Source organism: Lagopus muta, chromosome 2 (assembly GCF_023343835.1).
Source record: "Lagopus muta isolate bLagMut1 chromosome 2, bLagMut1 primary, whole genome shotgun sequence".
Taxonomy (NCBI): Eukaryota; Metazoa; Chordata; class Aves; order Galliformes; family Phasianidae; genus Lagopus; species Lagopus muta.
In genome coordinates this window covers 96,568,346-96,584,011 of record NC_064434.1, presented here as the reverse complement: position 1 = coordinate 96,584,011, position 15,666 = coordinate 96,568,346, and the positions used below count along the sequence as shown (strand labels likewise).

General features: G+C 43.3%; 1 protein-coding gene across 2 annotated transcripts in view; it reads right to left on the bottom strand.

Moving 5' to 3' along the window:
• The window catches only part of SNAP25 (synaptosome associated protein 25), a 66,142-nt gene extending 52,830 nt beyond the window's left edge, over positions 1–13,312 (bottom strand). Inside the window, exon 1 of one of the 2 annotated variants that reach the window (XM_048938321.1) lies at positions 13,144–13,312. The gene's annotated coding sequence lies outside the window, so the exon portion shown is untranslated. The remainder of the gene's footprint in view (positions 1–13,143) is intronic. The other variant, XM_048938319.1, reaches the window with a different exon arrangement.
• Positions 13,313–15,666: the final 2,354 nt, after the last annotated feature.

The following is a 15,666-nucleotide window of genomic DNA, read 5'->3' as shown; positions in this document are numbered from 1 at the left end:
TTTTTTTCTAAAAAATTATTCTTAACCTTCTTGAAACTTGAACAGAAATGGTTCCCTTTCTATCCACTGGAAAAGCAAATGTGCATGTTTAGTGCCCAGGGAACTCACTACTTTATAAGACTTTCTGCAAACATGGTTGCTAACTAGCTATTAAAATAAATGCAGAAGATAATATTGCCTCTGGAGGGAAGTATTGTTCTCTTTGGTATTGGAATAGGTAGAAAATTGTTAAAAATCCTGAGTGTTTTTCCCCAACATTTCACATTCTGAGTGTTCAAATTTTGATATATAATTAATACATTCCCATTTCAGAAATATCAGCTAGTTTAAATAGTAATGGAGACACATACAGAGTGAGGTAAATGAATTCTGGAACAAATTAATTTCAATAGCACTGATTAAAGAATATTTCTATATTCTTTGCTGGTCTGATTTATTAAGCAAACGATTTTTCTGCATTGTATTTGCTTATCTGTCAGTGACTTACATACAACACCTCTACCAAGATATAATGCAACAGTACAGATGAGTAAATCTCACTGATAATTTACTCAAAAATCTAATTAATCACAAACAATGATGACTGTATCTAGCAGAAGAAATGCTTGATTTTTTTAACGTATGCAAAACTTCCATTGTTCTTTTTTGCAGAGACAAGAAATGTTGCAAATATTTTCTTCAATCCATCTTTTCTTCATTATTAGAGAACCTCATCCTTTAATGGCTTACTTCATTATCTTGTTGTTAACCTTTACAAAGTTAATTCTTCACAGAGTTTTACAGTTTGCTTTCCAGAAAAATGATGCTTGTCTTTTTTGTGAGTTCTAGGCAGAAAACTTCAAGAGCAGTCAGAGATATTTGCAGTAATGGCCAACTGAACTGTCATCTGACCTAGAAGTAGAACTTCTTGAATCACAAACACAAGTGAATGGCTTAATTTCCTATGACATCTGCAGTTACATCTGGACATTTCCCTTTGGTCCATCTGTATTTGGCAGTCCTGCAGTGTGTTTAATTTGCTCAAAGAATGCTGGATAGATACTGACCATCAGAGTCCCACATGCCTGCATCTTCTCTTCCTTTGAAGGGAGATAGGTGCTGGCAATTCTTTTAAGAAATTTTAAATAGTGGATCTCTATCTCAGGTCAATGCAGTTCACCCCTGGCTTGAGAGGTAGACTTTAATCTCGTGCTTCTGTGTGCTGTGTCCCACCTGTGACTATGGGGCAGGAGTTTGTGAAAATGAGATTGCCAACCAGGCAACAAAAACTTTTTAAATGTCACTGGTTCAACTCCAGTTTCATAGTTCTTCCCCATATTATGACATACAGCAGCAGAGAAAGTGTGAGTTTTCTAAAATTCAGATTAAATGGTCTTGTATCAGCATCTTCAGGAACATCAAATTTGTCATATAACTGTATCATACTACATGAGCCTTCCTGCAATTGCCATTTCTTGCTTTTTTACTCACGGCAGACCTGAATTGCCTGTCATCTTTCTTTAGGAGGTCTTTTAGCAATGTTAAAGATTCTATGAGGGAAGCTGCACTCCATACAAGCTGTTTCACTGTCCTGGATATTCTTTGCTCAGTGTGGTTCTTTGGGGGCTGCATCTCTCATGACTGCTTCTGGTGACGGTTGCTATTTCTGCACAGATGAGCATCACAACTCAACTGAGAAAATGTGATCAACATACCTACAACTGCAGTCCTGCATTTTTAATAGCATCCTCCTGGTGCCTTATAATAACATTGTTTCACATACCGCTTTTGGGATTCCTATTAAAAATCCTGTGGATGACATTACTGGAAGTAATGCTTGCCAAAGCACCATTACAAAAAAAATGAAATAAAAATATTTCATTAAGGATATTCACAGAGAGCAAATTCTGAATCTGAATGCAAGTTTTCACTCTAACTGTATCTGTAGCCATTGTACACTCAGTAAGGGAGCAGAAAACCTCTGTACTCTGTGCGTGGAATTGAAGAAACACAGACCAAGGCTGGAGGAGGGGAAAGGGTTCATGTGCATGCAGTGAGAAGTCTGAAGAATTAGAAGAGATTTTCTCAGAAATTATTCTGCAAGTCAGTTGAGGGGAAAGTAAAGAAAAATCACAATTTGTGATGAGCAATCCCAGAAGTCAGAAAGGTTTCACTGTGTAAATGATTTGCTGCAAACTGTTCTCTTGCTTCTACAAATGTGTTGTGCCTTAAAAGTATCTCAGCTTTGTGACTACTGAGGTATTGATGGGATATTTTTCTCAGCTTTGCTCCTGCTTTGGACTGAAAGAACTGACTCAGTAGAGGTGAGTCAGTTCTGCTCTGCCATTTTGGAGAGAGGACCTGGCAAAGTTCTCCTTTAGGCACACAGTGAATCATAGCAAAATACCTAGTGAGCTCAACTAGATGAGAATAGGCTGCTTTCCTGCCTTGTATAATTCACCACATGCTTGTGTGTATGTAGCTTTCTGCCTGGCTTCTCAGTCAATGAATTAAATTATTATAAACCCAGAGATTTAGGCAGGATTGTATATAGGTATACATGTATATATGTGGCATGCAGAAGACAACAAGCACAGCCCCTGTTTCCTTAGGGCACATTGCGTTCAATGCTTTCTGAACCTCCACCCTTTACTATGTGCTTCAGTTCATGCTACTCTTGTCTTGGAAAGGAGGAGCAGCTCTGCAGAATGTCTTCTGCATGATGCAGCTATGCATTATTAATACATTTGCACTTAAGATGCTGTCTTTTTGAGTAGGCCCTTTTGTTACTGTGTCCAGAGATTTAAAAATTGCTTAATTACTGTCAGAAAGATCTTCCTTTTTCACTTAAAGTGTGTTCTTAAGTCAGGATTTCCATGTGGTTCAGTCTTGCTGTACTGATTTACCCCAGCTAAGCCGCTGGGAATAAGTGCTGAGCTGAAATGGGAAGTGTCCATGGCAGATGCTCAGCCCTCCAGTTGCTAGCGTTCTGCGCTGGCATTTCTGGCACATTCCTGCAGGTCTTTATGCATCAGGACACTCCTATTTGAAGCGCTCATCTAAATTACTGCAAAAATGCTCTTGCTTGTTTTTTGGAATGTCCTTTCTGTGTTGAGGACTCTGTATTGGAACACCTTCCTGTAATCCTTCTTCACTGTTGTCTTGCCCTATTCATAGTAAAACCATTCTTTCACTCCTTGTTCTTTCACTTCACCTGCTGAAAGTGGGGATGCAATATGAAGAAATGTTCTTTCTACCCAAGTGAAAAGAAACTGAAATGTTATGAGAAATGCAACTAATAAAGAGTTGTTTTCTTAATGTAAGAACTGTCATTTTTCTGTAACAAAGACCTTACAGCTGGTATTTTTGTGATGAATTTTCAGAGGAATTTTTCTGATAAAGATCCCTGTTGCTCTAGCAGCAGCCTCAGTAGGTACCAGCCCTGCTGCACATTTATTCAATTCCTCTGTCCTGGTGACTGTGAGCCAGCACAGGAGACAAAGCTCCATAACATTTAATTGTAGCTTGTGCTGCTGGGCTGCTTGTCTTGAGCAAAGCAGTAAACCACGAGACACAATCTTCAGAATGACTGGGACTTATTTTCCTTTCTGTCTCGTAAACCCATTCATCTGAGCAACTGCTTACAACCATGAATGTGGCATTCACAAATCCCACCTCACACTGGGATCTCATCTCTTCTGGTGATGCCCTTTTTATAGTCTACCACTTTCATTCTGTCTCATGACTTCAGCTGTGAGGCAGTAATTTAACCCCCCATCTGGCACTATTAATTTGCACCGATAACTTCATGACTCTTCTAGAATAGCCTTCTATTTCTAACGCACTTGAAAAGGGTGTCTTTTCTAGGCTTTCTAATAAAAACAGAAGTCTTGTCTATACATTGTGATATTCCATACAGTAGTTTGCCTTTTTTTTTTTTTTTTTTTTTTCAATGCAAGTGCTGCAGAACAAGTGCTTGTCTCGTATACTGCAGTGAATAGCTAGCAGCCACTAATGTTTTGCTCAGCTTCTGTCTCTGAAACACAAAGTTGATGATAGTGGAAAACTTGATTAAATCTTGAAGGCTTTCTGACTTCTTGTGGTAAGTAGATAGTTTTGAGAAATTGATTCTGGTTGCAGGCATGAATGTCTGGAGATCAGCTGTATGCACACACAGCACACCTTTTGGAGATGCCACCACAAAAATAGGCTAGACCATAGACAGTAGCTGAAGAAACTGAAATCTGTAAACAGCTCTGGAGTCCCACAGTCAGTACTTGAAGGTTTAATCTCCCAGCATCAAAGAATTTGTCCTGGCCATTGGCTCAGTGTTTTATCACTTCACCTGCCAGGCTGGGGAACCTTTTAAAAGCTTTGCTCATAATCTCTTAAGTGCCAGAAAAGGCTTTCTGGGTGTAAAGAAGAAACAGAAATATTATAATGAAATCCTTACTCAGAAAGAATGGAGCTCTCAAGAATACGAGTAGTACTGAGGAAGACAAATATTATTCCATAAAGAAATAGGAGTAACCATGAGAAAATCAAAGTAGGGCAGTGGCAGAGCTTCTTATCAATCTAAATAGCAACTTAATAGCAATTTAATTTTCAAGCAGGTAGTTGCATCCACAATGAAAAATTTACTGGATTTCACTGTTCAAGTAAAAACCATATATGGTGACTTTCTCTACCACTGGCAATTTTTGACACCAGGACTGGATAATTTTGTGTTACTGGAGAAGCAGTTAATCTGGGAAAGCCCTTTAGCCTGTAGGATGTTCTCTTTTTATAGGGGGTTCAGCTCACTGATAGGTAACCTGACCTCGTAGTTGATGAATCTGGCAAAGAAGGACTGATGTTGCTGCCTGCTGTCAGGAGGCAGTCAGTCAGCTCTTCATCTCCAACCTGCACTCTCTCCCTGCTTGTCCCTTTGTGTTATGAATGGCCCTTGCTGAACAAAGTCCCCTCTGTTTGTAGCAGCACTGACACCTCTGTCCAGAATGGGGCTGTTAGGTGCCACACTACTTGCTAATAGTGCTAGATATGGTCAATATGGTCTAGAAAAATGAAGATAAGGTTGAGTGACAAAAATTTGTTTCCATCACCGAATCTCCCTCTGGCTTCCCTGACTCTGCTTGTGATAAAGCTGTAAAACCAGGGTAGGCTGTGCACAAATTACTGTGTCTGAAGGAAACTAGATTTTTATCCAAGTCTCTGCTGTGCTTTGACCGTGTAAACCATATCCAGGTCGTAAACTCTTTCCTTGCATCTCCCTCTCCTGGGTGTATGGTTTTTCTCACGGCATTCAGGAGAGACAAAGAGAGCAGAAAGCTAAGGGAAAGGTGAGGTAGGATGGGGAAGAGACTCCTAGACCCACAACAAACAAAATGCAGATTTACTGAGGCTTCCAGAGGACAAAAGGTGCTGCTAGGCTCTTCTGTCACATGCTACCATCTATCAGCCTGCTTAACACTGTGGCATTAAGCGCCCTGGGTGCTAATCTGGGAATTGGGGTACTACCGTAGCTAACCATGGTCTTATGATGCCTGCAGCTCCCTTGCATTCTTATTTGTCAACTTCTTGGAAATGCACACCAGTTATTGTTTAGCAGGCTCAGAAAATAATCTTCAGAGTCTACAAGTTGCTCCAAGAGCATTTTGTACAATTTAGAACAGTTAATTAAGAAAAAAGGAACTAGACAATGCAATGATTTAAAAATACCTTGCTAATATTGAAAATTGGAGGTATGCAGATGGCCCTTCTATTTGTTATGTTTAAAAAAAAAGTGGGCTGAAGCATTTTAAATTATAGTCAGTGCATTTCTGGTACCTCGAGGGTTTTTTCCACTGTCTCTTTCTTGATGCGCTCAACTCTAAAATGAACTGAACTGACAAGCCTACACCACAGCAGTGAGCCATCCAAGCTTTTTTTTCCTTTCTCTCTTTTTTTTTTTTTTCTTAATAAGGAAAACCTCTTATGAAAATTAGACTTGAGGGGACTTGCTGCTTTATCTGGTCTAGTGTCTTGTGACCACCAACAAGTATGTCATATAATCCTCTTCATGAATTCATCAACAGCCATCTTAAACCATTTGCTGCCATTGATTGGCCTTTCTATCTCTAGTACTCTTGTTAGTATGATAAAAGATGTCTTTTAACAAGAAATGCAAAAATGGGTGCCCTATCTTAAGGGTATGTTTTTAATGGCAAAAACCTGTAGGCAATCCTTCAAAAGTTTAGGCAACCAACTGACATTTCCATACAACCGAGCAAATAAAACAAATTCTTCTCTGGGGAGAAAGGCTGTTAGAAATTGGTGGTGAATTCTGATTTAATTGGGTTTGCCTACCTCAGTTTGTTTCTTGAGAGCTTTTCACATATTTGAGTGTCACTTAGGTGAATACTCTCTGGAAAAGCAAATGTTTGGCTGAGACAATCAAGTATTCACAGAACATCTCTGGGTTGTATATTCAGTTGTCACACTGTCAGTTTGGCACTGGTGCTGTAGCACTGCTCTCCTCTCTGCAGCTTAACGCAGCTCTGGCAAACTCATGGCACTGTGCTGTGGCTGTCCATGAGGGTATAACCAAATGTGTGAACGTTTGCTTTCTGGTCTAAGGTTCCTTTCCCTTCTTGCTGTCATGAATGTAAACTGAATGCTCTCAGTCTATATGACACCTTTCTGCCAAGCTTCCCACAGATGTGGAGGCCAGAGACTATGTGTAACACCTCCTTGAAGGCTGAGCAAACAGTATTCATCTACACTGGGACAGTGTTGCATGTATGAACTTTTAGGTCACCAATCTCAGGCACTGGAGACTGCTATGCCCTAACAGACATAAAAATATCCTTCTAAAGATAGGAGATACCTGTCTCGCAACTAAAGCTGTGGAATGCAAACTAGAAGTTGCTTTAATCTCAAGTCTTTCTTTTGTAGATGAAAGTAATTGAGGCACTTGACAAAGATTATATTTATTTAGTGTGTTATGCTTGCACCTGAATCCAGATATTCTGGGCGCAGACCCCTCTGCTTTAATATCTAAACAATAATATCTGAAGCTAAAATGACCATCACTGAGCATCTTGAGTCCATGTAAATTGTGATAGCTCTCTTACTGCTTTCTGCAACAACAAATTACTCCTAAGAGATGACAGTGCCCAATAAATGGAGAACAGAAGTTTCTCTCGTAATGATGTTGGTCACCTATGGAGTGAGCACTGTTGAGCACAGCAGACCTGAGCTCTGCCCATGTGTGTGTATGCAGAACGGAAGCACGCTAACCAGGAACAGCACTGGGCCAAATTAAATAGCAAGTCCCTCATGCCTACAGAAATGACAGCTTGTCTGAATCCCTTTAAGGTAAATGATGAGCTGTCTAAGAATGTGAATGAGAACCAGAGTGAACCCAAAATACTAACATGGAGAGGAAAAAAGAGAACTTTAATTTGCATCTCAAGTGTGGCAAAGCTAATTTTTGTTCCTTTTCTTTTAAAAGATGCTTAAATATGCATGGAAGCCTTCTGTTTAAAAAAATAATCAGTGAATGGTAACACTGTTTTGACAGATTAGCTCTTCTAAAGAATCGTACTTTTGTTTCATGACATTTTTAGAGTAGCTGGAGAAAGTACGTTTACCTCCGTGGGGCAGATCAATAAACTGGCGTGTGTGCAGTTCCACTGTGAGCTATCATTTCCAGGAGAGGGGAAAAACCAAAATGAACAGTTGGCACATCTTTCAAATAGCTGGTTTGTATGAAAAATAAAATTATATTGTCTGGTAAAACTGTATTGCGACCCAGAAACAGAGTTTGTCTCCTTGGGGAGGAGAGTAATTATAACATAAATAACTCATGACAAACGCCATAGCTGTGCTGCGACCAGAGCCTTTAGTTTTCAACCCACTCCATGCTAGTCTTCTATCTTTCTGACAGGCAAGTGACTGTGAAAATGTTTGGAGATTTGCAGCCTGGATATTTTAGCAAGAATACACAGCTGAGAAAATGTGGGAGATGGACGTGAGGAGTGTAGAATTACAAGTTTGCCCTAACAGTCATTCCTTAGTGCCTTTGTATGTGCACCTCCCTGTTAATTGATAGCTTTTGAGTAAGAAATAGCAAATCTTGCAATAATTCTAAAAAATCACATTCATGAAGCATCCTTCTCTAACCATGGCCTGGCATATACATTTTAGTGATTAGCACTGACACAGGCTGTGATAACTATCATTTCACTTGTGAACTCTGCCAGTAAACTGGTACAATAACTCTGTTGCTTTAAAAGCACAAGAAAAACTATAATATATAAAAATATATAAAAACAGTTCTCCTCTTTCTGTTTTAGAAATAGGTACAGCAAGACCTCTATGCCTTTGCTCTTCTATGCTTCTATCAGTAATATAGCTGAATAGTCAAACAGTTAAAAATATTGCCTTAAAAGGCTTGGGGAAAGATGCCTGATTTTCTTGTGTATGTATTGGAATGCAAGACTTCCCACTACTTCCTGCTTGGGCAAAAAAAAATTACTTCTACTAGGAAATGCAGCCTGTGAGATCGAACTGCATTAATTCAACAGAAAGTGTAGGTTTCATTTTGCAACACATTCATTTTCACAATTCTGGCATTTGCAGCACACAGATGTGCACCTGGGAAAAACTGGGCTACGTTTTTGGGTTTTACGCCATCACAGAGTTCTGCTGAAGTTACATACCAGCAGAGTGCAGTAGAACCCAACCTGAAAAACAGCCAGAACGTGCAGTATGCCTGCTCCACTGTTTCATCACTGCTTACCATCACTATTTATGAGGCAGGAAACTACTTGAACCTTGATGTTGTGAGAATCTGCAACAATAAGCCAGACTGGTACAGGGCTTGGAGAAAAGGTATTTTGAGTTATGTCTGTTTCATGAAAAGACTGTTCCTTCAGCAAGTATACTGATTCCAGTTATAAAATATGAATGGTGAGCCCCAGCTCAGCATCATCAGCCTGTAGTGTAACACAGCACTCAGTTATGCTAATGCACACCAATTGACAGTGTGGCCTGATAGTAAGTTAACTCTCATTTAAAAACAGAAATGGAGCATTATTAGGTTTTCCAAAAAAGATAAGAAAAATTAAAAAAGTAAAAATCATTTTAAATAGCTGAATTGGCCAGCATTAGCTTTCAGCTTTCGATGGCCAGGAACAGCCATAATGAATTACATAATATTTCTTTCTTCTCCTCCCTATGCTTGTATTGGAATTCAGCTTCCTCCAGTGAATAAAATGACAAAGCTTATCTCTCTTTAGCAAAAGTAACTACTACAAAAACAACGCATACACACAAAATAAAATAAAGGAAAAGGGTATAATGCAATGATTGAATTCCCTTTCAGAGGGGACATGTCTGCAGAGGGGATATATCTTGCTTCCCTTTGAAAAAACAAAGCTGCTAAATGTTGTCTTTTGTTATAAGTCTCACAATATGATGTGCAAACTTTCTTCATGGACTGCAGGTCTAACCAATATGTGCCCATTGTTGGGAGTGGAATGCTTTCCATACCCTGTACACATCTGTATTGGCATGCAGCCTGACTTGTGAGCTTACTCAGAGGCTCATCCAAAGTCTAACTCACTGCTGGAACTATTTGCCTTGATTTCAACTGATTCTGGATTAGAAGCCTTAAAATAATCAAAATTAAAAGTCCATGCTCATCTCCCATCCTGACAGCATCTTAATGCTTTGTAGAAGTCTGTGTTTCTTTCATCACAGTGCTCTTTAAAAGTAAGCAGAAGAGGACTGTAGGTGGGCGTGACAGTGAGGCAAGAGAGGTGGAAATAGAAGCACAAACAATGAAAGATGTGCAGGCAAAGATAAATTTCATTCTCAAGTAACAGGGCAAATGAGCCAAGCACTTCCTCGAGGCCATTCAAATCCACTAGCATTCAAAACATTCTTGAGTCTTGCAACATCAGCCACAGGGTCGTCATAAAGTAGGAAGGAACAACTTGAAGCCTATCAAGTTGATAAATGCTTGTTCTTGGTGGTAAGAAAAGTCCTGGAAAATGCAGTGAGATGCAGGACAGCTTATTAAAAATTATTGTTTGATGAGAGGCAGATTTTGCTGGTGGGAGTGTGCGTGGAGGAAATAACAAAGGGGTGATAGGCAAGAAGCAGGAATATAACTTGCATGTTTTGGAGAAGTGCTTGTTGTAATATGATGCAGAAGCTGAATCTGCAAGGTCAGTAAGGAAGGAAGCCAGAGTTTATCTAAGCTAAGGCACAGATATCAGTAAAGACTCAAAAATGATGAGCTAAAAGAAATAAGCTATTCTTTGACAGCTGATGTTCCTGACAAACTATATCCAGCTCTCCCAGGAGTAGATACATGAGCCCTGGTGCCTGCTCCAAAGCCCAGCCTCCTAGAGGTAATTGTGATCTGCCTGAGACTTGCATCCTGCTGCAGTTCTCAAACGCATTATTCTTCTCTCTGTTAGATGCTCTAAAAAGCTTCAGCAATTATACTGTTACAGACTACCTGGCACTCACCCAGCTCAAAGGTGACTGCATTTCTAGCAGTGGAGGAAACTTCAGATACAGAAAAATGTACTCATTCCAGCAAAGGCCATAAAGTGAGTTTACATCTGTTGTGGTCTTAAGTGACTTAAACCCTTGAAGTCTGAAATAAATGTGTATGTGTTTTAATATGCTCAAATGAAAGTGTTGTGATTATATTATAGTTATGAGAAATTCGGGACAAAATATCAGAAGAAAGAAAAAAAAAGTACGGTTGTGTAACAAACCAAGGTAAATTCATTTCCTTTCTTCCTAGGCTTTTTTACATTCCTGTGAGGAGGAACTGTTAAGAGATAGATTGAGTTCTCCATTCTGTCGTATACTTTCCATTTTACCACAAATGTTGCAACATATACAGAGGCTATAGCACTGTGACACAAAAGCCTAAAAATTGCTGAAGTTGTTAATACTGACAGGAGAGCATGTTGATTAGTTACCTTGTTCAGTTACAGCAGTGCAAGCATTAGGTATAGACTACACTTTATTTGGCTTAGTAATTTAATTTCACTATTTGTTGCTATGCCTAACCTGTATGGAGACGAATGAAAAGCATTCTGTTGACCTGAAAATCGGCTTCCACCTCCAATGCAGTAAATCTGCAAACAGGAGCTGTTTCACTAGATGTACTTTAAGGGTACTTGATTTTTCTGCCCTCATGAGTTCAGTGGACACTGAATCCAGTCCTTAGTGCTTTGGATATATCACTTTGATTTCCTAGCTAGCTGTAGAAATATAGTTAAACTGAGTTTATTTGGGGTTGCTGTTTAGCTGCATTTTGTTTCGTAACATGCTCAGTTATTTCCAGTCCTCCTGACTTCGGTGGGAGCCTCAAGCTCTTGCTTTAGCAAATCAGGCCTGCTTATACCTTTGCTTTGGTCACTTCTGCTGTTTCTTTGGCACTTGTCCTAGGAATCAAACTCTTCAGCAGTGACCTCCTTGCCAACCCCTTACGCACTATGCAGAAGCAACAGAAAACCACTGCCCCTTTTTCCTAGACAGGTATCTTTGGCCATGATTCAGCGACATGCAGGGATATGGGGGCCAATTCTGCAGCTGTATCCCCTGGAGCTCTCATCTGCCAGATGGCCCCATTCCCTCCCCTGTAGCCCATAGAGGTGGCTGCCTCCAGACCAGCCTTGTCTTGTCATGGTCTATGGAACTCAGAGCTAGGATGGAACAGGGAGGAGTGGGGCAGGCATGTGCTTGTGGATGCGGCAGCCAGGGCTGGCAGTAGCCAGGTACGGCTTGGAGGATTGTTCTACCATCCCCAGGCTTCACCACAGACCGGCCTCTCCATCCCCACCCCCATCCCCCGCCCCCTTTCCAGCTGGGAATGAAACCAGCAGCAATTACTCAAGCCAAGCACGTAAATCTGGCAGGTCCCACGGCCCTCATTTGACGCAGCTACGCAGTGCAATGTCTGGACGCCCAACCCACTCCCCTCTTCCCCTCATGTTTATTTGCCCTGAAGAAAACAGCAAAGTTACCAACTTTGCCAGCAGTGAGCTGTACCAAGGGGAGAAGGAAAACAGGGTGCCAGGGAGCAGGAAGATCAGGGAAAAAGGATCAGCAGGGACAGGGAAGCCGGGGCCAAGAGTGCAAGGTGGGTTTGGCTGCATTGCATGAGGAGCTGAGCTGCCCTGGCTCAAGGCTGCAGAGCGCCCGGGGCCGACCCTCTGTGGGTGCAGGAATGCCCTGGGGGCTGCCGCTGGTCTGGAGGGACCCCACAGACCAGGTGTTACATAACTCCAGTTTCCCTTGCATCAATGCCCTTCCACCAGCGGGCCGGGTGGGAGACAGGCTGACGTGCTAAATGCCGCTTAATTTCAAGAACTGAAGCTTACTGTTTTTATTTATTTATTTATTTTAATTTCGAGCCCTTTGCACTCCGACTTGCTGAGGAACCCCGCAAAACCCCAACTGTTTCAGCCTGAGGTCCCGTCCCGGAAGGAGCGAGCAGCGCAGCTGTCAGTAGGTTTCCCGTGCGGCAGGGCAGGGGCTGCCCGAGGCTGGCGGCCGGGGGTGGTGCGGAGCCGCAGGGCTGCAGCGCGCCCGCCTCCGCCTGCACCAGGGCTCCGCGCCCGGCGCGCCGCGGCGCTCTCCGCGGTGCTGTAACAGACGCTGTCCGCGGTGCTGAACCGCCTCCCGTTCCTGCAGAGCCGCAGTACTCTCTGCCGACCTCCCCCCGGCCTCCGTCCGCGGTGCCGAAGCGCCGCCGCAGCCCTGCGCGGTGCTGCGCGGGAAGGGCGCTGCAGTGCCCTGGGCGGCTGCAGCCCTGCGCGACCCAGCCGAGCAGAGAGCCCGCAGCACCCTGCTCCCGCTCCGGGTTAGAAATGCGCTGCTCGCCCTTCTCCTCCGGCTTCCTGTCGCCTTCGAGCGAGCCCGGTACAGCGGAAACACAGAGCTCGGCTCCCTGCCATGGTTCCAGCCGGCGATAAAGCTGGCGGCAGCATTACACCCCTTTCCTCGACTTCCTCCATCCCTGTAGCAACCCAGATACAGGAGACAAAACGCCGAGCGGGTCCCTCTTTAAACAAATCCTTTTATCGCTTCATTTTCGTTAATACGGCCCCCTCCCCTTGCGCAGTTGATGGCCCGGTGGTCTCCCGCCCTTACCTCGGCTTGTGCAACGCTCTGCCGGGCCGCCTCGGCGGAGTCGGTGGCTCGGTGCCGCAGCTGGGAGGCAAGGACAGCCGCTGCTGACCTCCTCGGGTCTCCTTCTTCAACGGACCGAGAGCCGTGCCCTCATCAAAGATGGCCGTCCGCTCCTACGTCAGCAGCTTTTAATAGCCATCCCTGGCGGGGGGGTGGGGGGGGGGACGGGGGGAGGCGGGAGCGGGCGGGGGGCAGAGCGGGCCGGGCGGGCGGGCTTGAGTCATCGCCGCCGCCGCCGCCCGCTCCGCTCCGCTCTCCTCGCCCCGCCGACAAGCGGCCCCGCCGGCCCTCTACCGAGGCTGGGGGCCGGGGGCTGAACCGCCCGGGGAGGGGGGGAAGGGGGCCTCCTGCAGCAGCATGCCTCCGCCAAAGGGGTGGTCCGAAGAGGGTATCCCTCTGAAGTCCCCGGTACTCCATATATGGCCAATCTACGTGGGCTTCTATTTTTATGTGTGAATTCTTCCTTCTCTCCCTCTTTTTATGTTTCAGAGCATCCTGCCACGGGTCTGAGTGTGTTAATCTGATTATTCCCCTTTCCTTCCCCCTGAAATAAGAGCAGGCAAATGTAAGGAAATCCACAGATAAGGACATGTGCTGTAACCGATCATTTGAGAGACAGGTTTAGAAAAAGAGAGAGTGAAGAGAAAAAAAAAACAAACAAAAAAACACCTCACCAAAAACTCAGGCATGTACGTGCATACATACAGCAGAGAGAGAACAGACCACTGCTGCCAAGGAGGAAAGCAGTGATTCTGTTCTGGGAAAAAACTTGGCTTATTTATCATGGATTAATTAAAATATTTGTTCAGAGCTTACCTAATTTGGAGCAAGTGGATCTGTCTGTAGTGTGATAGAGGAAATCCTCTCACTTGTTACAAAACATCTTTCTGTAAAAGGTATCTCTTAGCAGAGATTTTAATGAAGGATGGGGATTGCATCTGAAATGCGACACTCTTTCATAACCTCAGTTATCCCTTCCCTTTCATTCCACAAGCCTGCGCACGTTCGTGTATGGAACCATCCAGACCTACCCACGAGCAGAGGTGCCTCCGTCTGAGCCTCTCTTGTGAGCAATCACTGAGCACTGGCTATGCTTAACTCTGACACCATGCTAATGGCTTTTCTAAATAGTCTGCAGATAACAGAGAGTCAAAACATCAGTCCCATATTAGTGCTAATTCTTCCCTAATCATTATGATTTTTTTTCCCTTATTGCCGTGGCAGGGAAAACCGGAAGAGGGGGAAGGCTCTGCAGCTGTATTTTGGAGCACGTTTGTCTCATGTTGTGGTTGTATGGGGGTGGAGGAGGGAAGGGGAGGGGATGTGCGGGGGGGGGGGGGGGGGGGGGGAGAGGAGGGAAGGAAAAAGAACTGCGGTAGTTCCTCCTCCCCTGCTCTGTAGTTCCCCACAGAAAAACGTGATTGTAGATCATGCTTTGCAATTCTCACCCTCTCCTACGAAAATATGTCCTTCAGTCTCGTTTGGAAGGAAGCAGTCAAAAGTTTGCTAAATATATAACAAAGGAATTCTCAGGGAAGAGGGGCTCCCTGCTGCAGTAGAGTATCTGATGAGCTGCGCACATGAAAACTGCAGGGAAGGAGAGAACCTGTAAGATTTAAGAGCTGTAAAGACAGACAAGCAGAGTGAGATCAACGCTGTGCAGACAGCCCACCTTCTAGGTGAGGGATCTGGATCAGCAGCCTGAGTAGGACTTGGGTTTAGCATCATAAATGACAGGGTGAAAAGGCAAACCTTTTCTGGTGAGCTCATACATGGGTTAACAGTAGCCAGCACTTCAATTAGGTATGCACTGCAGAAGGCAAAAGGAATCCCAGCGTGTGTCTCCATCTGAAATCCAGGCAGTCCGTGCACATGCATTGTGCTTTGCAAGTTCTCAGTACACACAGAAAGTTAAGAAGAAATTCTCAGACAGCTTGTCTGGTAGGTGGTTTTGAAATGAAGTACAATTTTTAAGAGAGCAATGCTAGTTCTTATTAATAATTCATAGTGATGGTAGATAAGGAAAGTGAGAGATAAATTATAAACTCTTATTTTGACTAAGCCATCAGCATTGCAGAATCCTGGCTGAGTTTGGATTCAGCCAAATAACACTGTTGAGAAGAATTTCAGTCCATTGGATACCAGTGGGGATGAATTTGGCCTCTTGCGTCAAAAGCCCGTAAGGAAAATGCAGAGAAGGCAAAAACCAAAAATGAAAAAAAAACAACAAAACAGCATAACTTAGGGAAAGAGTGCTCAGGAATGGTCAAAGGAAGACAGAAGAAAGAGGGGGCAGAAGGAGGGGTGGATGTAGGTTTCTACTGAGAAAACTGAGTTCAATTTCAGATTAATTTTCAAGCTCTGCTGCAGCAGAAATCATGTATTCTAATAAAACAGCATAAGGCAGAATCACTAAATAGACCATGAACATTGCCCATTAAGTTCAGTAGAAACAAATACCTCTCCTACAGTTGGTTTGTGGTT